This window comes from Somniosus microcephalus, chromosome 9, assembly GCF_052327205.1.
Source record: "Somniosus microcephalus isolate GS21.2 chromosome 9, FLI_Smic_1.0, whole genome shotgun sequence".
Lineage (NCBI taxonomy): Eukaryota > Metazoa > Chordata > Chondrichthyes > Squaliformes > Somniosidae > Somniosus > Somniosus microcephalus.
The window spans coordinates 44228727-44256173 of record NC_140995.1 but is presented as its reverse complement, the minus strand read 5'-3'; the positions used below and the strand labels follow the sequence as shown (position 1 = coordinate 44256173).

At 47.1% G+C, this 27447-nt stretch overlaps 1 protein-coding gene across 11 annotated transcripts in view; it reads left to right on the top strand.

Moving 5' to 3' along the window:
* Positions 1–27447, top strand: part of LOC147112361 (protein eyes shut homolog) — a 2879641-nt gene that overhangs the window by 2274344 nt on the left and 577850 nt on the right. The window lies entirely within an intron of this gene.

Sequence of the window (27447 nt, the reverse complement as noted above, 5' to 3'; positions counted from 1 at the left end):
TGATGAGGCAGTCGGTCAAGAGAAGCCTTGGATTGACCTTGCACTTCAGGATGATCCCGGTGAATTAGGCAGTTTTTTTGAGGGCAAGGCACAGTGACGATTAATGTGGTCGAACAGGATCTGGTGATGAAAGACTAATTGTGCACCAGGAGCACTTGAGTTTGCACTCTCTAACTTCAGGGAGTGAAGATGGGGACCATAGCAGTGGGAGACAATAAGTGATTGTTTGAGAACGAGCCCATTGAAGGCTGGGGCAAGGGAACAGTTCAGCACATCAACAGCAGCGGAGGTGTATTGAAACATACAGAGTCAGAGAATCAGGAGTTCAAAAGTGAATTAGTAAGTGAGCTGGGGCAGAGTCTGTTTCCAAGGGCAGTCAGTGAGTGCATTAGGATTGGGTGTAGGCAGGAGGATGTGGGTGGTAACAGAGATAATCAGAAATTGGTTCTCCAATTGGCCCCCCTAGATTGAGATAAGCTACTATTCACCTTGATGAGTGCAGGGAGGCTCGTTGTCAGCACTCTGTTCATCTGGGACCAATAGCTGGATTCTAATTATATTGGTGAATAAATAGCTTGGAGTTGCAGGTGGGATCTCTAAGTGTTAGCCACTTTGCTCCTCAAGTGAAAGGGAAAGAGGTTCATTTCGGCTGGACAATGTGATAGGTTTACAGAACATAAGCAAGGACGATGGTATAAGATCCCTGTTTGGCGATGTCTTGAAACTCTGTGATTGGTGATTGTCTGTTTTTAATTCATCTGATCAATGGTGGTTAAAAGGCAGTGGCCTAGAAATTCCAGGATGCTGGAAACCTGCCGGTGGCACCACAGGCATAGTTAATGGCCACCGAAATTAATAACACTGGCAGCACCGGTATATTGGTGGTGCTGCTTGTTAATTAAAATTAGCACAGTGCTAAACTTACTGTGCAAGGCCGGTTTTCAGACGGTAGTCTCAGCAGGAGGCCCAATGTTGCGCCATTGCAATGAGAACAGCCTTCTCTTAAAGCAAGGCTGTCATTTTCAAAAACAGTGCGGTCCCTTAAAGGGGAACTGCCTTCTAAAATGAAAAAAATAAAAATCATTTTAAAATAGGTAGTTTTTAGTCCTTATAGCTCAACTGCGTTCTGAAATTTTTTTTTAAAAGAATTCCTAAATGGCAGTCTGCAGCTCTTAAAGTTGAATTGAAGGATGTAACTGGTAAAATAGATAAGGGAGAACCAGAGGATGTGGTGTATTTGGACTTTCAGAAGGCTTTTGATAAGGTCCTGCATAAGAGATTAGCATGTAAAGTTAAGGCACATGGGATTGGGGGCAAGATATTGACTTGGATAGAGAACTGGTTGGCAGACAGAAAGCAAAGAGTTGGAATAAACGGGTCTTTTTCCGAGTGGCAAGCAGTGACTAGTGGGGTACTGCAGGGATCGGTCCTTGGGCCCCAGCTATTCACAATATATATTAATGATCTAGACAAGGGAACTAGATGTAATATCTCCAAATTTGCAGATGACACAAAGCTGGGTGGGCGTGTGTGCTGTGAGGAGGATGCCGAGAAACTCCAGGATGATTTGGATGGGTTGGTTGATTGGGCAAAAGCATAGCAGATGCAATATAACATGGATAAATGCGAGGTTATCCACTTTGGTGTCAAAAACAGGAAGGCAGATTATTATCTGAATGGCAATAGACTGGGAGAAGGGGAAGTGCAACGAGACCTGGGTGTCCTTGTGCACCAGTCGCTGAAGGTAAGCATGCAGGTGCAGCAGGCGGTTAAGAAGGCAAATGGCATGTTGGCCTTCGTAGCGAGAGGGTTTGAGTACAGGAACAAGGATGTCTTGTTGCAGTTGTACAGGGCCTTGGTGAGGCCACATCTTGAGTATTGTGTGCAGTTTTGGTCGCCTTATCTGAGGAAGGATGTTCTTGCCATGGAAGGAGTTCAGCAAAGATTCACCAGGCTGATACCTGGGATGGCAGGAATGACGTATGAGGAGAGATTGGGTCGATTGGGCTTGTACTCGCTGGAGTTTAGAAGAATGAGAGGGGACCTCATTGAAACTTATAAAATTCTGACAGGACTGGACAGACTAGATGCAGGAAGGATGTTCCCGATGGTCGGGGAGTCCAGAACCAGGGGTCACAGTCTAAGGATAAGGGGTAGGCCATTTAGGACAGAAATGAGGAGGAATTTCTTCACCCAGAGAGTGGTGAACCTGTGGAATTCTCTACCACAGAAGGCAGTAGAGGCCAATACATTAAATATATTCAAGAAGGAGTTGGATATATTTCTTAAGGCTAAAGGGATCAAGGGGTATGGGGAGAAAGCAGGGACCGGGTACTGAATTTGGATGATCAGCCATGATCGCATTGAATGGCGGAGCAGGCTCGAGGGGCCGAATGGCCTACTCCTGCTCCTATCTTCTATGTTTCTATGTAATTGCCTTCTGCACCTAAAAAAGTGGGAAAAGTGCTTCAGCACTAAAACAATGGCTCAGCAAGCCATGGAAGGGGCAATCCAGGGTCTCGCACACAGCACTCCAGCTTTGTGCAGGGGATCACGCTGCAAGAGAGGTCCTCCAGAAAGAACAATGTGGGAGTACATCACCGAGGCCGTCATTGCTAACAGTGTTGTCCCCATCACCTGGCTCCAGTGACCAAAGAAGCTTCATGACCTCAGAACACTGGTCAAGGTCAGTGAATGCATCTTCAAAAGCCATCTCCTATCAACTGCATCACTAGCCTCACACACTGCTCAATGCACGATCACTCCCCCACCCCTCCAATCACTCACCTACCAACAATCTGCACCAAACATGGGGCACACCTCCCATTCCTAGCCTCACCTCATCCCCTTGGAGGAAATGGTGCTGGCCATTCTTGGCTGAAACCTTGGCTAGTGGTAGGGCTGAAAGGATACAAGATGCTGATATCCTCCTACATTATCCTCCTTCTGGCATGCACCTCTTGCTTTCCCACCCTCCCCTCACTACAACTCTACCCTTGTGCCTTCCTCATTTCGCACACCCAAGAAATGCAGCATGCCCCACCAGTGGTTGCCCAAGAAGAGGAAGAGGAGAGTGAAGAAGAAGAAGAAACAATGTCACTCGATTTGACACTCCCAGCCACCAGCTCCTCAAGATCAATCTGCAAGGCCATTTGCAGTGCCTCCACTGAACGTCAGCAGCCTTCCGCCAGCCATGCTGCAGCACTGCGTGACTTCACTAGGATAGGCAAAGGTACACACAAGGCAGTCACTAAGAGAATGCATAAGGGTGATTGGTTGATTTCTTGATGTCATATTTGATGGATTGATGTATAAATTTGGATTGAAAAGTTTGCTTTGTAGTGACTTTCATTTCAACATTGTGGCCAAGAGGACACTGTGATGGCCAGCAACAGAGGAAAGGTAAGGTGTGGGACAAATGTTGAAAGGGGAATTGGGGTTCTGGTCACTGGTACCACAGGTGGATGATTCTATCCCAGATATCCCAGCCAGAAATGGGCTGTCTGGGTTGCTTCCATCTTTCTCCTTCCTCCTCTTCTGCAACTTCCTCTACTGTTTCCTCCTCTTCTGCTTCTGCTTCTTCTGCATCTTCCTCGTCTGCTGCTTCCTCTTCTGTATCTGCCTCTTCTGTGTCTTCCTCTTCCCTCTGCAAGCAGATGCAGGAAATCAGAAATAAATCCTGACCTGAGACATGAACTCTGTTTCTCTCTCCACGGATGATGCCTGACCTGCTGAGTATTACCAGCATTTTCTGTCTTCTCAGAGGCCTTCCTCTACTATCTGAGGCCTTGCAAGCACCCAGCAGCACTCCCTGCACTCCCTGCACACTTGAAAAACTTTTCACACCTATTGCACCAAGCCACTACTTCAATAAAATATAAAAAATCCAGTCCAAAAGTTTAAATACAAACTCACTTGAACGATGTATATGTCCCTTTAAGAAGCACTGACAGCGCCTCTGTCGGACTGCTGCAGGCTCGCTTTTCAGAGCGAGCTTAGGACCCAGCGCTATACTCAGCTCACAGGTCCAAGTTTGCAGAGGCAGAGCGTGGTGTTAAGTCAGCGCTGCATGCCAACTGATGTCATGCTCTCCAGATTTGCATGTCCAGGGCCAGTGCTGCTAACAGCAGTGCTCTGGCCCTCACCAAAAAAAAAGGCAGCCGCCATTCTAATGCCGAGTCCCACGCCAGAGGCAGGTGTTAGAGTGGTGGCTACCATTTTTCTCTAGGAACCATCCACCAATGGGTGGCGGTAAGCAGCCCAATTACTGGGCCAGTGTTTTTGCAGACTGATAGCTGAATAATTCACCCCGTACAAGTTGGACCTATGCCTTTGAGCAGTTCTGGTGACGTTTAGCTGGAAGTCATTTCACTTCAAATGCGAACGCAGAAAAAAAGGAGAAATAGTGCGCGTGCCAGGTACCCTCACAAACACACACCCTCACACCCTCAACCTCACACACACACACACTCACACACACACACTCACATACACTCACACACACACCCTCACACACACTCACCCTCACACACACACACTCACACACACGCACTCACACACACTCACCATCACACACACACCCTCACACACACTCACCATCACACACACACACTCACACACACACCCTCACACACACTCACCCTCACATCCTCACCCTCACACACACTCACCATCACACACACGCACTCACACACACTCACCATCACACACACTCACCATCACACACACGCACTCACACACACTCACCATCACACACACTCACCATCACACACACGCACTCACACACACTCACCATCACACACACTCACCATCACACACACGCACTCACACACACATACCCTCACACACACTCACCATCACACACACGCACTCACACACACTCACCATCACACACACACACACACACACACACACACACACACACACACACTCACTCACCATCACACACACTCACCATCACACACACACACACACACACACACACACACACACACACACACTCACTCACTCACTCACTCACTCACACTCACCATCACACACACTCACCATCACACACACACACACACACTCACTCACTCACACTCACCATCACACACACTCACCATCACACACACACACACACACCCTCACACACACTCCCTCACACACACACCCTCACACACACTCACCATCACACACACGCACTCACACACACTCACCATCACACACACACACTCACCATCACACACACTCACCATCACACACACACACACACACACACTCACTCACTCACTCACTCACACTCACCATCACACACACTCACCATCACACACACGCACTCACACACACTCACCATCACACACACACCCTCACACACACTCACCATCACACACACACGCACTCACACACACTCACCCTCACACACACACCCTCACACACACTCACCATCACACACACACCCTCACACACACTCACCATCACACACACTCAACATCACACACACGCACTCACACACACTCACCATCACACACATGCACTCACACACACTCACCATCACACACACACCCTCACCATCACACACATGCACTCACACACACTCACCATCACACACACACACACACCCTCACACACACAACCTCACACACACAACCTCACACACACTCACCCATCACACACTCACACACACACTCCCTCACACACACTCACCCTCACACACACTCACCCTCACACACACTCACACACACTCACCATCACACACACTCACCATCACACACACGCACTCACACACACTCACCATCACACACACTCACCATCACACACACGCACTCACACACACTCACCATCACACACACTCACCCTCACACACACTCACCATCACACACACTCACCATCACACACACTCACCATCACACACACGCACTCACACACACTCACCATCACACACACTCACCATCACACACACGCACTCACACACTCACCATCACACACACTCACCATCACACACACGCACTCACACACACTCACCATCACACACACGCACCATCACACACACGCACTCACACACACTCACCATCACACACACTCACCCTCACACACACTCACCATCGCACACACTCACCCTCACACACACTCACCATCACAAACACTCACCCTCACACACACTCACCCTCACACACACACTCACCATCACACACACGCACTCACTCCCCCTCACACACACTCACCATCACAAACACTCACCCTCACACACACTCACCCTCACACACACACTCACCATCACACACACGCACTCACTCACCCTCACACACACTCACCATCACACACATGCACTCACTCACCCTCACACACACTCACCCTCACACACACACTCACCATCACACACACACACTCACTCACCCTCACACACACTCACCATCACACACATGCACTCACTCACCCTCACACACACTCACCATCACACACACGCACTCACACACACTCACCCTCAAACCTCACTGCTGCCTTTTTTGAAGTATTCCCTCTCATTTCATTTCAGTAGTGTTGAGCAAACTCAGACTGGACAGTGGCTTGAACCATCCTCATTATCCTTCTGAGTGGTCATTCTCTGGTTGACTGTTTGTATCTAATTGAGGTGTATAAGATGGTTATAGGAGCTGATAAGCAGGGGAAACCTTAAAATTAGAGCAAGGCTTTTCAGGGGTGATGTCAGGAAGCAGATCTTCACACAAAGGATAGTGGAAATCTGGAACTCTTCCCCGGCTATGCTCCACATTAGCCTCCTCCCGACTGACTTCATCTCAGTCTGTCAACATAACCTTCTCCCTCATGTGCTTATCTAGCTTCCCCTTAAATGCATCTATGCTATTCGCCTCAACCATTCCATGTGGTAGCAAGTTCCACATTGTAACCATTCTCTGGGTAAACAAGTTTCTCCTGAATTCTCTACTGGATTTATTAGTGACTATCTTATATTTATGGCCCCTAGTGTTGGAACCCCCCACAAATAGAAACATTTTCTCTATGTCTACCCTATCAAACTGTTTCATAATTTTAAAGACCTCTATTAGGTCACCCCTCAGCCTTCTCTTTTCTAGAGAAAAGAACCCCAGCCTTTCCTGATAGCTATAACCTCTCAGTTCCCACTCCACACCCCTCAGTTGGGACAAGACATTTCACTAGCAACAGTACGTGTGGTCCAAGCCAGCAGAAGTGGGCCCCACCTGGGAGTCCGGGCTGGGGCCAGTGAGGATCAGGTGAGGAGGCAGAAGATCTTAAACTGAATGTTTCCATCTTCGCAACTCCTCAGATAATGAAGCAATCCATGCCCGAATACAGCAAGAATTGGATGACATTCAGGCTTGGGCTGATAAGTGGCAAGTAACATTCGCACCACACAAGAGCCAGGCAATGACTATTTCCAACAAGCGAGAGTCTAACCACCACCCCATGACATTCAACAGCATTACCATCACTGAATCTCCCACCATCAACATCCTGGGAGTCACCATTGACCAGAAACTTAACTGGACCAGCCACATAAAGAGCGTGGCTACAAGAGCAGGTCAGTGGCTAGGTATTCTGTGGCAAGTGTCTCATCTCCTGACTCCTCAAAGCCTTTCCACCATCTACAAGGCAGAAGTCAGGAGTGTGATGGAATACTCTCCACTTGCCTGGATGAGTGCAGATCCAACACTCAAGAAGCTCGACACCATCTAGGACAAAGCAACCCACTTGATTTGCACCCCATCCACCAGCTTAAACATTCACTCCCTCCACCACCGACACACCGTGGCTGCAGTGTGTACCATCTACAAAATGCACTGCAGCAACTCACCAAAGCTTCTTTGGCAGCACCTCCCAAACCCGCGACCTCTACCACCTAGAAGGACAAGGGCAGCAGGCGCATGGGAACACACCAAGTTCTCCTCCAAGTTACACACCATCCTGACCTATCACTGTCCCTTCATCATCGCTGGGTCAAAATCCTGGAACTCCCTCCCTAACAGCACTGTGGGAGTACCTTCACCACACAGACTTGTAAGGAATTAGCACACGCTAGCGGGGTTGGGGTTATTTATCTCTGGCCAGTCAGAAGCCTCTGAGCTGCTCCATGTGGTTTCAAAGCGCTCCCCTATTCCTGGTTCTGACCGCCGGACTTATTCGGTAGCGATGTAGACAGAAAAAAAGTGACTCGTGGTTTGGGTGCAAAACAGACCAGCATTTATTGAAACAAAAGGGAAAAAAAACAACTTAAATTAATGGATACAGCACACCTGTGCCTGGTACAGCACTTTTACTTAATGCAGTACACTTAGTGTCCACTAGAGTGCTCCTTGCTCAGTGCAACACTCCTTTATTAAAATACACAGCATTTTTAAATACAGCCACTCAGTGTCCACTGGAGCACTTCTCTACTCAGTGCAACACTCCTTTATTAAAATACAGCACCTTTAAATACAGTCACTCAGTGTCCACTGAAGCACTTCTCTGCTCAGTGCAACACTCCTTTATTAAAATACAGCACTTTTAAATATAGAAACACCTTGCTCACTACAGCACCTTTGCTTAGTGGCTTTTACTTAAAAACAGCACTTTAGTACAGCTACTCTCAGTATTCACTACAGCCTTATCTGCTAGTGCAACACTGTTACGTAAATAGGGGAGGAGAGAATGGACACAACGAGGGAAGATCGACTAAAATCACAGTTCTAACAAAATTCCCACTTAATTCCCACCCCTATACCTATTCTAAGTTGCCTTATAAAATGCCAGAAAAATATATGCTCACCAATGAAAACGCCTTCTCCGTGCCCTGCGATCTTTGATCTTCACTGCCCCGAAGTAAAAACACCCCAGTATTTTAAAAGTAAACTGCTGGTGTTCCACTTCTTCAGGTAGACTCCCACATTGCAGAGAGCCCGGAGGCGAGGCCACAGAGAGAGAGATGGCTTCTGAGAAGCTATCTTTTATGCCCCAATTTGGGGCCGAAATGTTCCCGCCCAGATCCGGATGTATCTGGGCTAAAACAAAAGGGATCCAAGCTGCCCCATTGTCTTGTAATGGGTTTGGATGAATCACCCATTCGTTTAAACTGTTTCCAGTTTAAATGTGTCCATTGCCTGTGATGGTTTTGAATAAAGTTGCAGTTTAAATGTGTCCTTTGAATAAAACTGCCGTGGTTTGAACTATTTCCTTGATTGCTTGAGTAGTGAAAACAAAAGTCATTGTCCTTGTGGTCAGACTGAAACCAGTCTCAAGTGATTAATCCTTTGTGTAGCAGTTTCTTTAAACACATCGATTGTCTCTGCAGGGAGGGGAAACTCTCTGAACTGCCTTTGATTGGCAGTCTGGTCAGCCATCTTTGATCTTCACCTTTTTCACAGACACACACACAAGCTGCCTTTTCAAGTCCTTTGTCTTTTGCCATGCGGTCTGGCGGCCATTTTGATCCCTGGATTTTTATTGCCCAGGTATTCTTTAATCAAAATTAATCTTCAGAACTGTAGGAAATTTCGAAATTATTGCGAAATCCTACAGACTGCAGCGGTTCAAGAAGGCGGCTCACCACCACCTTCTCAAGGACAATTAGGGATGGGCAATAAATGCTGGCCTTGCCAGCGACGTCCACATCTCAGGAACAAATAAAAAAAGAATCAGCTCCTGATACATGTAAGTCAGCTTCTCTCCCCTTAATGAATAAGAACTCTTCAATTAAGAAACTTGTGCAAGTAAGAAAGAGTTAATCAATCCAATTTTTGCCCCAAACCAACCATTCAGAGAAGGTATTGGATGCCTTGAAGGCTGCAAAGAGAGAGCAGGCCGTTAGCATGCAATCCATAGTAATAGCACTTTTCTTGGAAATTGGAATCCAACAAATTCAAAACTGTTTCAGGAGACCAGCAGGAGTCGGAAAGAAACCTGAATGTCACTTTGGCTATCAGGACATTCGCTTTACATTCCCTCTGATTGGACTAATTTTCCCTGAGGTGGTTTCCTGAGAATAACAGCATTGTCCAGAGCTAAATTCATTTATTGTTTTGACTCGGTATGAAAGGTTTGAAAGATTATTTCAGTTCTTATTTGTCAAAAGTGTTGGAACATCCAGTAAAACTGTCAGCCAACTTCACGGCGGTTATTGATGTTACTTTATAAGCGTTCTGTACTTTGGTATTGATCCAATGATGCAGGCTTTTTTAGAAAGGTAAAAAAAATATAGTTGCTACGTTCAGGATCTGAAACCAATACATCCTGTCAGGAGGACAAGGTCAAGGAATAAAATTTGATGCTAAGTCATTTGAGCAGGCAATAAGAGACACAACCTCAGTACCTTTAAAATTTTTGCCTGGATCAGATCATTTATGGTTGCTATCGATTTGCAATTTGAGGCCTAAGCTTGAGTGATTTGCACAAGCAGAGGCAGCAAATGGTTGCATTTAAATGTGCTTATTACTCTGACACCTGTACCACTAAATATTATCAGAGTAAAATCATTCCCATTTTCAGACATATGCCTGAGCTTCTGCTTAATTTAATATCAGAGCAAGGTGGCAGCATAAGAGCTTTGAAAAAAAAATATTTACAATTTAAAAAAATCTAAAAGCTTATCAAAAGAAAAAATTCTGCACTGCATCATAGGTTTTACTTTGCTTAAATATATTTTTTAATTGCACTTTACTTGCACAGAAAGTGCTTCCTTATTTCACCCGATGTGTTTTATATGATAGAGGCAGTTCGGAGGTCTGCTTGCTGTTAGATCATCTCAACATTTTATTTTTCAATTTAAATCTCTTCCCTCTTCCTCCTGTCATCGAAGCACTGCCGTCAGTCCGTTTGGTAATTCAACAACTGTCCCTTCCTTTATATGTGAGCTGAGGTGGCGAGTGCTGGCAGACTTTTCAAAAAGTGCGGAACATCACTATCAAGCCTCATCCCCCCCTTGTATATGTGCAATGTTGATTAGTTGTTTTCCCCCTCCCCTCTTTATCTCCTTATTTCAGAAGCACTGGAGCCATTTCAGCATTCCCTATTGCTGCCTAGGTGAGACCAGGGGGGTCATTTTAATTTCCAACTTCACTGTGGAAAAACGTTTTTGTGCAGCGAGTGGTAATGACCTGGAATTCCCTGCCGACGGAAGTGGTGGAAGCGGAGACACTCAGGCCCCGATTTTCTGCCAGCCGTTGGGCGGCTTTCCAGGCGGCCGGGGGCCGAAAATCGCCGAAAAAGCGGGTCGCGACCCCCCCGCCTGATTCCCCACCCCGTCCAACTTTCGGACCGCCGTTTCTCTGCGACCCGCTTCAGTCCCGCCCGCTGCTGGCGGGACTGGCCGTCGGAACACAAATCACCAATTATTACCTTGTTTAAGTAGATTTTATGGGGCTGTTGCGATTTTGGGGCTTTCCCCATGTGAAACACGCCTGCGGGGAACCCCGCTGATGAGACCTGGCATGAAAACAGTTGGCTTGCTTGCTTGCAGCTGCAGGTCAATGAGGACTGAAGAGATTTAAACAGGCAGCATTTGCAGGCTGCAGGACCTTGTTGATGAAGGCTTGGGGGAACTTTTTGAAGGCTTAGGCACAGCTGTAGAAAGTTGGAGCCTCACACACTTCTCCAGTGTGAGCTCCTGGGAAGCCCCTCTCACCACCCTAACTCAGCGCATCCTCAACGGAGGCATCTGCCAGAAGCATGGGAGGCCTTTGGTACCTTCCCTTCCTGGCATTAGAGGATCTCCAACAGCAGAGGAGGCTGGAGCAACTCCAGCAACAGCATCACCAGCAACACCAGCAGCACCAGCAGAAGCGGCAGGCTGCGGCTCACCCACCTGAGGCAGCACAGGCCAGAAGGGGTCAGCGCATGGAAGGCCGTCGGCGCAGGAGATACCCCCCAAACAGGGTGTACAGACACAGGGTCAGCTACCTCAACATGACTGAGCAGCAGTGCCAGAGGTGGCTCCGACTTTCGCGAGAGGTTGTGACTGACATCTGCGCAATGCTGCGGCAAGACCTGGAGCCCAGAGCAACAGGTCCACACTACTTGCCAGTGGCCATCAAAGTCACCACCGCACTCAACTTTTATGCCTCAGGCTCCTTCCAGGGATCAGCAGCAGACATCAGCGGCATCTCCCAGGCTGCCGCACACACATGCATCACGCAGGTAACCAATGCCCTCTTTGCCATCGTGCACAATCACATCCATTTCACCAGGGATCGCGCAAGTGTGAGGGCGCGAGCGCATGGATTCGCTCAGCTGGCAGACTTTCCAAGGGTGCAGGGAGTCATTGACTGCGCACATGTGGCCCTTAGGGCACCCCACCACAGTCCAGGAGTTTTTGTCAACCGCAAGGGCTTCCACTCCCTTAACGTTCAGCTGGTGTGTGACCACAAGAAGGTGATTGTGCATGTTTGTGCCAGGTTCCCTGGCAGCTGCCATGACTCCTTCATACTGCGCCAGTCTACTGTGCCTCCGCTATTCAGTCCGCCAAATGAACTTCAAGGATGGCTACTTGGAGACAAGGGATATCCCCTGCGCTCTTGGCTAATGACGCCATTGAGGAGAGCAGCCAGCGAAGCTGAGGAGCGCTACAACTCCAGCCACATTACCACCAGATGCATTATCGAGCAAACCATCGGATTGCTGAAGATGCGCTTCAGATGCCTTGATAGACCAGGTGGAGCCCTACAGTACTCATCAGCCAGGGTCTCCAAAATCATTGTGGTATGCTGTGTGCTTCACAACATGGCACAGCGTTGTGGCTTGCCGATTCCGCAGGACCAAGAGGCTCCTCACAGAGCCGCCTCGGATGAGGATGATGCTGAGGAGGAGGAGGAGGAGGTGGAGGAGGACAGAAACGAGCATCCTGCAGAGGCCCGCCAACCAGCGGCACCAGTGCGCGAGAACATTGCTGGGCGGAATGCAAGGAACGCACTCCTGGGCAGATTTGCGTAGCCTGGTACATCAAACACTGCAGCCTCACTGCTTCTTAACTGACCATGGACAGTGGCCCATGCCTGCACTTTCCAACAACTTTGACCAGCTTGCAGTCATCTGCAAGTTATCCTAAGGCCTCTATGTGACATCCCCATTCGCCAAATGACAGACGCCATAACTGCAGCAGCTGGCACCAGATTTTTTATGTACAGGAAAAGGATGGCATTACAGCTATTTACAAGACTGGATGGTGGAATAGTTATGTGAATGTGAGCATAGAGAGACGGAATGGGTAAGGGAGCATGGATGTGACTGTGAAGTGGGATGTGGAAGAAGAGATTGCTAAAGCTGAGTGCTGTTGGGGAAAGGCAATGGGGATGAGGTTGAGGGTGATGGAAACTTCATACTTGCTTTCCCTGTGCGGTGAAGGTCATGGAAACGCTTCCTGCACTGTAGCCAGGTGCGACGGATGACACCCAGAGAGTTTACCTCTGCTGCCACCTCCATCCAGGCAGCCGTGGACTCTTCGGGAGGCCTCTTCCTCCCTGAGTGAGGGTAGAGGACCTCCCTGTGGGCCCTTACCCAATCCACCAAGGTCTGCAATGACGTCTCGTTGAATTTGGCCGCAGCTCGGCCTCTGCCACTGGCAGCAGCTGGTGCAGGCTCCTCTGCCATTGTGCAAGAGTGGTTGAGAAGCCTGCAGAGGTGGAGAAGCTTGCTGGACACTTTGAAAGCACCACGAATGATGACATCATAGTGTGGGGATTTCTGACACGAATTGGACAATTAGCAAGGCTGCCCACATGCTGGGAATTAATTGGCCACTTGAGGGAAAATTGCATGGAGCTGGCTGACACATTTTTTTGTGTGTCAGAAACCCCACATTCGGGGAAACCCGACCATTTCCCACACAAGCCAAAAATCGGCCCTCAATGTTTTCAAGGGGAGGCTGGATAGGCACTTGAGGGAAATAAACTTGCAGGGCTACGGGGATAGAGCGGGGGAATGGGACTAATTGGATTGTTCTACAGAGAGCCGGCATGGACTCGATGGACTGAATGGCCTCTTTCTGTGCCGTTATGATTTTATGACTCTATGACATCATTGAGACGTTAAACCGAGGCCCTGTCTGCTCTCTCAGGTGGACGTAAATGATCCCATGGCACTACTTCGAAGAAGAGCAGGAGTGTTCTCCCTGGTGTCCTGGCCAATTATTATCCCTCAATCAATATAACTAAAACAGATTATCTGGTCATTATTATATTGCTGTTTGTGGGACCTTGCTGTGCGCAAATTGGCTGCTATATTTCCTACATTCCAACAGTGACAACACTTCAAAAAAGACTTTATTCGGCTATAAAGTGCTTTGGGACATCCTGAGGTCATATAAGGCGCTAGATAAATGCAAGTTCTTTCTTTTCAAATTGGGATTTATTTATTTCTTGTTCCTTCTCCACCCCCCTAACCCTTTTTACTCCTGGCAAAGACTTTCAATGGATAGAAATTACCTTTAAGCCATTACAAAGGCAGTGAGAAATTCACCGCCTCCTATTCTGCCACTTATTTTTAATTGCCTGTGTCCCTTTCCGTTTTACGGAATTGCATTGTTCCAACCCGCCATTAGGCTACCTGGCTGCAAAAACATCCAGAGCTGCATGCGCAACCGGGGAGTGACTATACCAGTGAGCTGGCCACGGAAAATCTCATACTACTGCCGAGCTTAGCCACCTATACCAGTGAGTCTAGGCTTGTGTGTCTGAGGGATTAGGAAGTGGGTTTTATTCCTGCTGTTCATCAGCTGGTGAGATTCCAATCTTAGCTGTCACCTGGAGCAGATGCTAAGCAGAGACCAGTGGATGTGTGTGGAAGCTTTGTGTAGGAGGGTATTGTAGTTTACTGGTTATGTTACTTGATTCGTAATCCATTCAACGTGAGTTCAAATACAGAATTTGAATTTAACTTTAATGGTACAGATTTAAAAGGAGGTGCAGGAACAGAGAGACCAAATTTACATACACAAATTTTTGACGGTGGCAGGACAAGTTGAGAAGGCTGTTAAAAAAGCATATGGGATTCTTGGCTTTATAAACAGAGACATATAGGAGGCGATTTTGTTAATGGGGCTGCGGTGGAGGCGGGACTGCTGCTTGGCGGGTCGATTTCCCGCCTCCATCGATTTGTGGCCAACCCACGCTATTTTCTCTTAATTGACCTTGTTAAGCCCGCCCAGTGAGCTTAGCAGGCCAATTAAGGGAAAGCCGGTTGCAAAGAGTGTCAACGTATGACGTTTCATCTGTCAAATATTTTTGACAGATGAATTGTCATTGTTTGACAGCTCTGTGAAGCTGTCAAACAGTGTCATTTGATGAGATCATGAGTTCAAGACCTCATCAAACTTCTTTCTTTTACAGAAATGAGATGGTTGTTGCATCTGAGAATGCAACAACCATCTCTCATCTGCAACACGGAGGTCTGAGACTCTCCGCATACACACCAACTGAAGCCTGCAGGAAGAAACAAAGGTAAGTACACTTTTACTAACACTTTGTACTTACCTCAGATACCCACCTCTCCACACTTGCACCCATCACTTACCTTCACACCACACTTTTGCACCCCCGCAGACCCAATACTCGCCTCGCTGACCTGGCGGGTTTTGGAGCCTTCGGGAAGCCCGCACTTGTGAGGGCAAAAATCCTATTTTCTGCCTGTTAACTACCTGTTAACAGGCAGTTAATAGACTTTAATCCCTTACCGCCTCCAAGGAGATGGGACCCAGCGCGGGATGGCTACCCGCCTCCTAGGAAGATGGCATGGAGGCGGGTTAGGGGCGAGTTGGGCACCCGCCCCCGAACTCTGCCATTTTCCCGGCAGTCCCGCCTGCATACCCGCCTCCCCAGGGCTGGCAAAATCACCCCCATAGAGTACAAAAGCAAGAAAGTTATGCTAAACCTTTATAAAACACTGGTTAGGCCCCAGCTGGAGTATTGTGTCCAATTCTGGGCTCCACACTTTAGGTAGGATGCCAAGGTCTTGGAGAGGGTGCAGCGGAGATTTACTAGAATGGTATCAGGAATAAGCGACTTCAATTATGTGGAGAGACTGGAGATGCTGGGGTTGTTCTCCTTAGAATGGGACCAGGGATGAGGTTCTTCAGTTATGTGAAGAGATTAGAGAAGCTGGGATTGTTTTCCTTAGAGCAGAGATGGTTAGAAGGAGATTTAATAGAGGTGTTCAAAGTTATGAAGGGTTTTGATAGAGTAGATAAGGAGAAACTGTTTCCACTGGCAGGAGGGTTGGTAACCAGAGGACACAGATTTAAGGTAATTGACAAAAGACCTAGAGGGGAGATGAGGAGAATTTTTTTAAGCAGCGAGTTGTTATGACCTGGAATGCACTGCCTGAAAAATAGATTCCATAGTAACTTTCAAAAGTGAATTGGATAAATACCTGAAACGGGAAAATTTGCAGGGCTATGGGGAAAGAGCAGGAAAGTGGAACTAATTGGATAGCTCTTTCAAAGAGCCGGCACAGGCACAATGGGCCAAATGGCCTCTTTCTGTGCTGTATCATTCTATGTTTCAATGGAAAAAAACAGCTGGTTCATTGAGTCTGTCCAATTCAGTAACATTGCAACTAAATATCACGATACTCTAAGTATACCACCCACGAGCGTTTCCTGGGAGAGGACAAACACAAAACAAATAGAAAAAAAAACCCGAAGGCAATTCAAGGGGAGGAACTGAAGTGAAATTCCCCTCCGACCCCCAATGTTCAATCAGAAGCGAGTTCCAGGAGGTAAGTTTCCATGAGTTACACCACCCAACATCCCACCTACCTTTTGCACGTGGCGGTATCGGCCTCTTCAAGTAACTCGTCCAGCTCCTTTTTGAACGCTTTCAGCGAACCTGCACTCACTGCACACGCCAGCAACTTAGTGCAAAGGTCGGTGACCCGCTGTGATGATAGAACCTTCCCGATATCTAACCGAGATAATTCCTGCCAGCGAGCACTTTTTGTTCAATAACTGTCTCAGTTTAGAGTTTTTGCAATTTGGTGCCATGAATCATATTCCAGTTTGAGCTGGATGTGATGATCTGTTTCCAAGCTTGTATATTTTAGATTCTCCCTTGCTTTAGCAGTGTCGAGACAAATCTATTAGCATCACTCTGCCTGTGACTATGCGGGAAACATGTAGGTGGGAATTAATGGTTGGTGCAGAAATTTGCGATAAGGACATCGTCCCTAATTTATTCTGTCATTCATTTGTTCCATGGAGTAGATTGGGATCGAGGAGATGATTGGAAACAGACACAAGCAATCCATATTCCTTTCAAATTCACATGATATAATTAATTTTTATGAATAATGGAGCTGCTGGCATGCTGTTAAGGATGCTGGATTCTAATCCAATATCATTTCCTCAAGAAATTAGATTGTGCAACTCCTGCCTAAACCTTTTGCATATTTAAAAAAAAATCTTTAATAATTGTTGCCTTACATCAAAATGTTTGTGTTGGATGAAGGTCGGATTTTGGTTTCAGAGGGTTTAAGATATTTGAAAATGGTAGCCTCAGAACGTATCCGAAATCATCAGGTTCCTTGTGTTGGCTGAGAGAGGCACATTTTACATTGAGAACACAGAATCATCGAATCTTACAGCACAGAAGGAGGCCATTCGGCCCAGCGTGCCTGTGCCGGCTCTTTGAAGGAGCTGTCCAATTAGCCCCACTCCCACAGACTTTCCCCATTGCCCTGTAAATTTTCACCCCTTCTAGTATTTATCTAATTCCCTTTTGAATGTTACTATTTAATCTGCTTCCACCACCCTTTCAGCCAAATCCTAAAAACTCACTGCGTAAAAACAATTCTCTTCATCTCCCCCTTTGAAATGTTTTTAAAATGAGCATTTAAAATGGCTGTCTTAGTTTACTGTTCTAAAATGGATTTAGTTCCTTAATATTTTCTTCCCCTGACCCCCCAACCCATCTCGCCTTCTTTCGCCCCTCAAGCTCTGACCCTTGCCAGGGTGCACCTCCACAGGTGGTGGTCCCCGGTCAGAACCTAGATTCATGCCCAAACCTAAACAGTGATTGTCAGACAGCTGTTCAACCAGGGGGTGCTGAGAGTCACAGCTGAGCCAGCTCCTGTCCTTAATTAAAAACAGAAAATGCTGGAAATCATCAGCAGGTCAGGCAGCATCTGTGGTGAGAGAAACAAAGTTAATGTTTCAGGTCGATGACCTTTCATCAGAAATGGAAATAGTTAGAGCTGTAACAGGTTTTAAGCAAGTACAGAGGCAGAGAAAGTGGGGGGGGGTGGTAGGGGGGTAGGGAGGGAATAACAAAAGGGATAGTCTGTGATAGGGTGGAAGGCAGGAGATATAGGGCTAGAAATTAGTTATCGCCAAGGAATGGGCGATGTCAGTAGAAAAGTTGGAGCATTAGCACGAGGCTCAAATGCTTTAGACTGCACGAGAAATTCGTGCACACTGCTCAATAAAATGATTGGAGTCCTAAATCAACTCTTGTTGTATCCGTGTGTTAATGGAGACATGGAATGCAGGAGTTGGTTTAACAGGTGTTTACTGAACAAAGTCTGGAGGTGAACTAAAAGATACAAGACGCTATACAGGCTTATATACCCAAGTGGTCACTACCGGTATTACAGTACACAGGGGCTCTTAAAGGTACATACACTACAATTCCTCCCCTTTTAGATAATTAGTACATAACATTTTAAGTAATCATTAATTAACATGTTTACAAGAACAATAATCTACACATTTGCTGCAGTTAATCAATATAAGTCTGTCTCTCTGGAGGCTTCCTGACTCGGTCCGGATAACGCCTCGGTGGTGTAGTAGTTTTTGGTGGTGTAGTAGGTTCTTTTGGCAAGGTCGATTCGGCTTGATTGCCAGTGTCGGGTTCATCTGGTTCCAGTATCACCGGATCGGAGGTAGATACTATGGGTATCTCTGCTTCATCATTAGGCGTATAGAGTTGTGGTGTAGGTTGTCCCTTTTCGGATGACTCTATGATCTGGTCAGCATGGCGCCTTATTATGCTTTCACCAATGTCCACGGTATATATCAGCGGTCCTAGTCGTGTGCAAATAGTTCCAGGCTGCCATTTCTCGGTACGGTAGTCCCGGGCCAAAACTTGTTGACCTATCTGGAAGGTTTTAGTTGGCCTTTCATTCATGCCTTGAAATTGCCAGTTCTCTACGTCCCTTCTGGTGTTTGGCTTGACCAAATCCAGCCGGCATCTTTGTCTTCAATTGAAAAACATCATGGCGGGAGTTTGGTTTGTAACCACATGTGTTGCATTCCTGTACGCAAACAAGAAGTTATCTACCTTATGTTGTAGATTTATGTCTTCATTACCCATGGCCTTTATGGCCTTCTTGAAGGTCTGGACAAACTTTTCAGCTAATCCATTGGTGGCGGGATGGTATGGGGCGGACGTGTAGTGCTTAACCCCATTGTTTTTTTAAGAACTTCCTGAATTCTTCGGACACAAATTGCGGTCCATTATCAGAACAGATCTGTTCAGGCAGCCCATTCCTGGCAAATATGGTCCTTAATACTGTGATGGTTTTTTCCGTGGTGGTGGAGGACGTCTTTATTACCTCCGGCCACTTGGAGTGTGCATCAACAGCGATTAAGAACATTGAGTCCATAAATGGACCAGCAAAGTCGATATGTACCCTTTGCCATGGAGATGAGGGCCACTCCCATGGATGTAGAGGGGCTTGTGGTGGGGCGTTTTGGGCCTTCTGGCATCCTAGACAGCTCTTGGTCATTTCTTCGATGTCTCCATCGATACCTGGCCACCACAGAAACGCTCTGGCTAGGTTCTTCATTTTCACTCCACCCAGATGCCCCTCGTGAAGCTCCTTTAGCACTTTATCCTGGAGTTTGGGTGGAATCACCACTCTGGATCCACACATCAAGGTTCCTCGGCACACTGACAGCTGTTCTCTTCTTTGCGAGAATGCTGGCAACAGTGGTTCGCCATGTGCTGGCCATCCCTTCACCGTTAAATCGTAGACTCGTGAGAGAGTTGGGTCATTTCTCGTTTCCTTTTCAATGGTAGAATTTGTTACTGGTAGACATTCCACTATGGTTGAGTGGAACATCTCCACTGGGTCCACTGTCGGTGCCTCTTCTACCGTTGGCAACGGTAGGCGCGATAAACCGTCAGCATTCCCATGCTGTTTTGATCCTTTGTATTCTATGTCATATTGGTGTGCCCCTAGGAAAAGGGACCACCTCTGTAGCCTTTGCGCTGTCATAATGGGAACCCCCTTTTTAGGGTTGAACATGGAGACGAGGGGTTGATGGTCAGTCAACAAGGTAAATTTTTGTCCGTGTAGGTAATGGTTGAATTTCTTCACTCCCCACACTAGGCTGAGTGCTTCCCTGTCGATCTGGGCATAGTTACGCTCAGCTGAGTTCAATGAGCGTGACGCAAAAGCTATCGGCCGCTCCGAGCCATCAGGGAATCTATGCGATAATACCGCTCCTACGCCATAAGGGGATGCATCGCACGCCAGTCTGATTGGCAGTGATGGGTTGTAATGAGCCAACACTTCCTTGGACGTGATCAAACCTTTGCATTTATGGAAGGCACTTTTACAGTCTTTGCTCCATTTCCAAATTACTCCCGTTTGTAGCAGTGCGTTAAGAGGGTGCAGAACAGTTGACAAGTTCGGTAAAAATTTATGATAGTAATTTATCAATCCCAGGAACGACCTTAATTGTGAGACATTTTCAGGTGCTGAGGCTTTTATGACCGCTTCAATTTTTTCAGGTGACTTATGCCACCCTTCTTTGTTAATTATATGGCCACAATATGATATTTGTTTCTGGAAAAATTCGCACTTGGGGCGATTTGCTCGTAGGCCCCGTTCTCTCAGCCTAGTGAGCACCTGCTCCAAATTGGCAAGGTGCTCGTTGTCGTTTTCTCCTGTTACAAGGATGTCGTCTAGGCAGCACTGAGTCCCCGGAATCCCTTGCAGGACTTGCTCCATAGCTCTTTGCCAGATAGCTGGAGCTGATGCTACTCCGAAAACCAGTCGATTGTACTGGTACAGGCCTTTGTGTGTGTTTATCGTGAGATACTTTTTAGAGGCCTCCTCAACCTCCATCTGTAGATATGCCTGTGCCAATTCAATTTTGGTGAAACGTTTCCCTCCGGATAGTGAGGCGAAAATATCTTCTATCCTCGGAAGAGGATACTGTATCATGTGAAGGACCAGGTTTACAGTCACCTTGAAGTCCCCACAGATGCGAATTTTTCTCTGTTCTTCAGATTTATCATTATTCAATGTTTTCTTCATGACCGGGACGATGGGTGTTGCCCACTCGCTCCAATCTACCTTGGATAACACGCCTGCTTTTTCCAAATTCTCCAGCTCTGCCTCGACTGCTGGACGAATTGCGTATGGCACCGGCCGTGCCTTAAAAAACTTGGGAATTGCCGCATCTTCCACTTTTATTGAGGCAGTGATGCCTTTCAAGGTTCCTAGTTCCTGTTGAAACACTTCTTTGGCGTTAGCCAAGATGTCTTTTAATCGTTCAGGTATGACGTCATCGTCATTTTTTTTCTTACTGGTCACCGTCAGTGCCTGAATGGAGTGCCAGTCTAAACGTATCTTCCTGATCCATTCACGTCCCAACAACGGTGGACCACCATCTTGCAGAACGTATAAATACAACTTGTGTATTTCCTTGCCGTTGTATACAACAGGCACCCTTATTTTCCCTCTGGGGTATACTTTCTGCCCCGTATATGTCTTCAAGATAATGGATGTGTCTTTCAAAGGTATATGCGGAAATAGCCGCTCGTAATCCCGTCGACTTATGACAGTCAGAGCTGATCCTGTATCTAGCACCATTTTAACTGGGGACCCCGCTATCCTGAGGGTAACCCAAATGGTCTGGTAATCTTCTTTGGCAATTACATTATGTAATTTGAGACAGCTCAGTCTCTTGTTTCCGGAGTCGCTATCACTCTTCTGGTCTTCGGAGTTACTGTCCGTCATCATTTGTACCTTTCTGTACTTTTCCTAATTGATTTTTTTTCTGTCAGTGGATTTTTTGTTTCCAGATCGGCATACACGTGCAATGTGTCCCATCTTTCCGCATTGCCTGCATGCTTTGTCCTTGAACCAGCAGTCCCTCTGGTCATGGGTGGACCTGCCGCAGCGATAACATCTCTCAAAACCCCGTGTCATTTCATGGGTGCCGAAGTCCTGTGGCTTTTGCTGTATCTCTGCAGCTCCTCTTGCTGCTGCTTCGTATGATACAGCCACACTGAAAGCCTTGTCCAGTGTCAAATCTTTCACAGAAAGTAGCCTTTTCTGTGTTCCTTCACTTAGGAGACCGCAGACGAATTTGTCTCATAGAGAATCTGCCAGTCCTGCCCCAAATTGGCAGTGCTTTGACAGCTTTTTTAATTCGGTGAGGTAATCAGAGTTACTTTCATTCTTGTGCTGATTCCTCCTGAAGAATTTGAATCATTCCGCTATCAGCAGCAGTGTTGGGTTTAAGTGCTCCTGTAGGGTATCAACAATCTCCTTAAAATTCTTGTCCATCGGTTTGGCTGGAGTGATTAAGTTTCGTAACAGCCCGTATGTCCTTGCGCCCATCAGATTTAGAAGTACCGATGCCTTTTTATCATCCTCTACTTCATTCGCTGTGCAATATACCTCCACTCTTTCCACATATGTGGTCCAATCCTCTATATCACTATCGAAAGCAGTAATATTGCCAGTCTTAGGCATCCTGAAAATCAAAAATGGCGCCTCCCGCGCTTTCCTTTCTTCCCTGCCGAGAAAAAAAAATGGCGTCTCCCGCGCTTTCCCGCTGCTGCCGCTGCTGACAACGTTGTTCTCCGCGGTTTTTATTTACACAGATATTTTTAATAGTTGGAGACTCGTTCCCGCCGGACTCTCTGGGACTTTTCCCTCCCTCTGCTTGGTCCGAACGCCGACCTGCTTTGCAGCGCCGGCCGTCTCCCGAGTGCTCCACCCTCCGTCTCTGTTTGCCTCCGCCTTCCGACTCGCTGCTCGGCCCCGCTGCAGAGCCACCTGATCGAGCCCCAGCCCGCCGCCCAGGAAGGATTAGTGCAGTACCTGCCACCAGCCCGGCTAGCTGGTGAAAGCACAGGTTTTTTTTTTCGTTTTTTTTTCTTCAACCTTCGTCTGAGGAATCGATCTCCTTGAGGTGCTGCCGAATTGCAGGTAAGTCCGTTTCCAATTCGTCGCTACTGTTGTATCCGTGTGTTAATGGAGACACGGAATGCAGGAGTTGGTTTAACAGGTGTTTACTGAACAAAGTCTGGAGGTGAACTAAAAGATACAAGACGCTATACAGGCTTATATACCCAATTGGTCACTACCGGTATTACAGTACACAGGGGCTCTTAAAGGTACATACACTACAATTTTTAAAACCCAAGGTCATTGGCATTAGGCTTAAAGGGTGGACCAACATCGGGTGTAGTCTAATCGCAACTCATCATTGCCACAGGCTTTTTTCACTACTTAAAGGGGAGGGTCATTGGTGCTGCAGCACCTCATTCTCAGCATTGCTGGCGGTGCAGCTGCCTCAGCAAGCAGAATCAAAACAAGGAGAAGGAGCTGGAGGACTGAACCAGGTGTGCTCATGGCAGTTCCATGCCCCAGGGAGAGAGCTTGCAGATTCTCCGATGAAGCATTGGAGGCATTGGTTTCCGCTGTGGAGAGACGGAGGGCGGTGCTCTACCTGGCGAGAGGCAGGAGTCCCTCACCACAAGTCTTCCACACCATGTGGAGCATGGTAGCGCATCATGTCTCGGGCAGCACTTTGGTTCACAGGACCAAGACACAGTACAGGAAGAAATTTAATGACCTCAGGTGGTCAGGGTGAGTGAATGCTTCAATAAATGCGATATACCACCATCTGTACCACAATCTTCACACACTGCTCAAAGCACCACACCCCCAGCACTCACCCACCAACAAATTCTACCTACCAACACTCACACCCGCATCTCACACCTTGCATACAATGCCAGCTATTCAACTATGGCAGGCACAAAGGTCATTAGTTATTAGAATTCATGAGATATGCATGATATGTTTATAGATAACTTTATTAATGGTCTTTGGAATATTTTGTGGTCTCCCTCATTTCACCTTTGCACCCAGACGGATGCTGTGATACGCCATAAGACAAGGATTGTATGATGGGGGTGTGGTGAGCTACGGGGATCTGGGGTTTCATTCATGTGAATCGGAGTCTGATGAGCCGGCCACGGACAGCCCGTCCAGAAGACTTATTGTCTCGCTGCCTCCTCCCTCCCTCCTGTTCCTCCTCCCCCTCGTCCTCTTCTTCCTCATCCTCCTCCTCATCATCCTCTGCCTCATCCTCCGCCTGAGGTGGTCCCGCAATCCCTGCTGGTAAGGGCTGCGCCCTCATGATGGCCAAGTTGTGGAGCATGAAGCACACCACCACGAAATGGGACACCCACTCTGGTAAGTACTGGAGGGCTCCTCCCGAGCGGTCAAGGCAGCAGATCCATTGCTTCAATAAGCCTTCTCGATGTTGTTCCTGGTGGCAGCATGGCTGTCATTATATGAGTGCCGGACACAAGTGTTGGGGTTGCGGAGGGGAGTCATGAACCAGGTGGAGAGCGGATAGCCCTTGTCCCTGAGTAGCCATCCTCGAGCTTGACGTGGTGGCTGGAAGAGTGCTGGCACACCGGTCTGGTGCAGGATGAAGGCATCGTGGCTGCATTGACATTAAGGATTCACTGTCTGTGGTCACACGCCAACTGCACATTAAGTGAGTGGTAGCCTTTGTGGTTACGGAAGATCTCAGGATTGTTATGCGGTGCCTGCAAAGCCACATGGGTGCATTCGATGGTAGCCTGCACCATGGAGAAGCCCGCTATCCTGGCAAAGTCACATGCATGCTCGTCCTGCTTCTCTCTGGTGATCAGGAAGCCAATGTAGTCCCTTCTCCTGCTGTAGAAAGCCTTAGTGACCTCCTGGATGCAGCGATGGACGGCAAGCTGTGAGATGTTAGCTATGTCTCCTGTTGCAGACTGGAAGGATCCGCTGGTGAAGAAAATAATGTTACCAAGTGCAGCAGTTTGAACAATAGCAAAATACTGCGGATGCTGGAAATCTGAAATAACAACAGAAAATGCTGGAAACACTCAGCAGGTCCGGCAGCATCTGTGGAGAGAGAAAAACAGAGTTAATGTTTCAGGTCTCTGACGAAGGTTTCCAGCATTTTCTGTTGTTATTTTAGTAACAGTTTGAATCTTTGAAGAATAAATGTAACTACTGAATGAAACTAATGCAGTGGGTGAAACTAACAAAAAACCACTGGAACTGCACTAACCTAACAGCTGCGAGTGATTACTGATGATCCCTTTAAATAATGTCCCTGGAGCTGGCTTCCTGATGCTGCAAGCCAGCTCTCCCTGTCGGTGTTTACTCCAGGCGGTGAGGTAAGTGGCGAGAATCAATTTTGCAAATCGGGCAGCCAGTGACCATTGCACGCTCACTGACGTCACGATCTACCTCGCGTTATAGTTCCTGCCGATACCTCTTACCAGTGGCACTACAGGGGGGGGGGCAGATTTGGCATGCGTCACTGGATTCGCCCCGGTGATACTGGTTTAGTGAACTATTAACGCCATCTACTGGCGCTAATGGGAGGCGCTAAGGGGATGAATTTTTCCCCCATAATGATAAAAGGGATGATGGTGCAAGGCAAAAGGAGATGGTAATGGGACAAGTAAAGAAACAAAAGATGGGTCTAGAAGAGGTGTAAATAGGAATAACAGAATCATCAACAGTTGCCATTTGAAAAAAATGGGGTCAGAGGTTATGATCTGAAATTGTTGAACTCGTAGTTGAGTCCAGAAAGCTGTAAAGTGCCTAATCGAAAGATGACACAAATCACTGAAAGTTAACATGCAGGTACAGCAGGCAATTAGGAAAGCAAATGGTATGTTGGTCTTTATTACAAGAGGATTTGAGTATAAGAGCAAAGACGTCTTACTGCAATTATATAGGGCCCTGGTGAGACCACACCTAGAGTATTGTGTACAGTTTTGGTCTCCTTACCTAAGGAAGGATATACTTGCCATAGAGGGAGTGCAATGAAGGTTCACCAGACTGATACCTGGGATGGGGGGATTGTCCTATGAGGACAAATTGAGTAGACTAGGCCTATATTCTCTAGAGTTTAGAAGAATGAGAGGTGATCTCATTGAAACATGCAAAATTCTTACAGGGCTTGACAGGGTAGAGGCAGGGAGGATGTTTCCCCTGGCTAGGGAGTCTAGAACCAGGGATCACAATCTCAGAATAAGGGGTCGGCCATTTAGGACTGAGATGAGGAGAAATCTCTTCACTCAGAGGGTGGTGAATCTTTGGAATTCTCTACCCCAGAGGGCTGTGGAGGAGCAATCGTTGAGTATATTCAGGACAGGGATCGATAGATTTTTGAATATTTAGGGAATTAAGGGATATGGGGATAGTGCAGGAAGGTGGAGATGAGGTAGAAGATCAGCCATGATCTTATTGAATGGCGGAGCAGGCTCGAAGAGCCGAATGGCCTACTCCTGCTCCTATTTCTTATGTTCTTATGGGGTGCTGTTCCTCAAGCTTACGTTGAGCTTCATTGGAACAGTTTAGGAGGCTGAGGTCTGAGTGCGAGTGGGGCAGAGAATTATAGTGACGAATGTGTCCTTGCCTGACATTCCCTCACACACGTGCACAATTCCCAATGGGAGTCGCAGGATAACAATCAGGAGCTGCAACCCCAGCTGAATTTTTTTTTCCCCTCACTCCCTAGCCCAGGGGCGTTGAAGCGAATTTTAGCATCAAAACTTCCACAAATGAGGGACTGAAGCTGGGAGCAAACATGCCAGTAAACCATTGCTGAAGCACCGTTCCCATCAAGTCATGAGGCAAACAAGTTTCCAAAGAAATATTACAATATTAGGATTTCTGTTGCCCTTTTTTTTCTCCAGTGCATATCTCATTACACCTTTACACCCAGGTGCCAAATACTGGGACACCCTTAATAAGTTAGTTTTAACAATTATTTTATTTTTCAATTGAGGTTATTCCCTTTATTAAAATAATAACAGCATGAACAATGAAATTATACTCCCAGCAGCAATAAGATGGAATCACAATGAATAACGTATCAAAAATACAGGCATTGCATGAGTATCATCCTAGTGTAGAGTCTGAATACGATGGAACTTGGACTGCAATCTTTATTTTCTTAAATTCAACAACAACAACTGGCATTTATATAGCACTTTTAAGGTAGTAAAATGTCCCAAGGCGCTTCACAGGAGCAATTATCAAACAAAATGTGACACCGAGCCACAAAAGGAGATATCAGGACAGGTGGCCAAAAGCTTAGTCAAAGAGGTAGGTTTTAAGGAGCAGCTTAAAGGAGGAAAGAAAGGTAGAGAGGCAGAGGGGTTTAGGGAGGAGATTCCAGAGATTGAGGCCTAGGTAGCT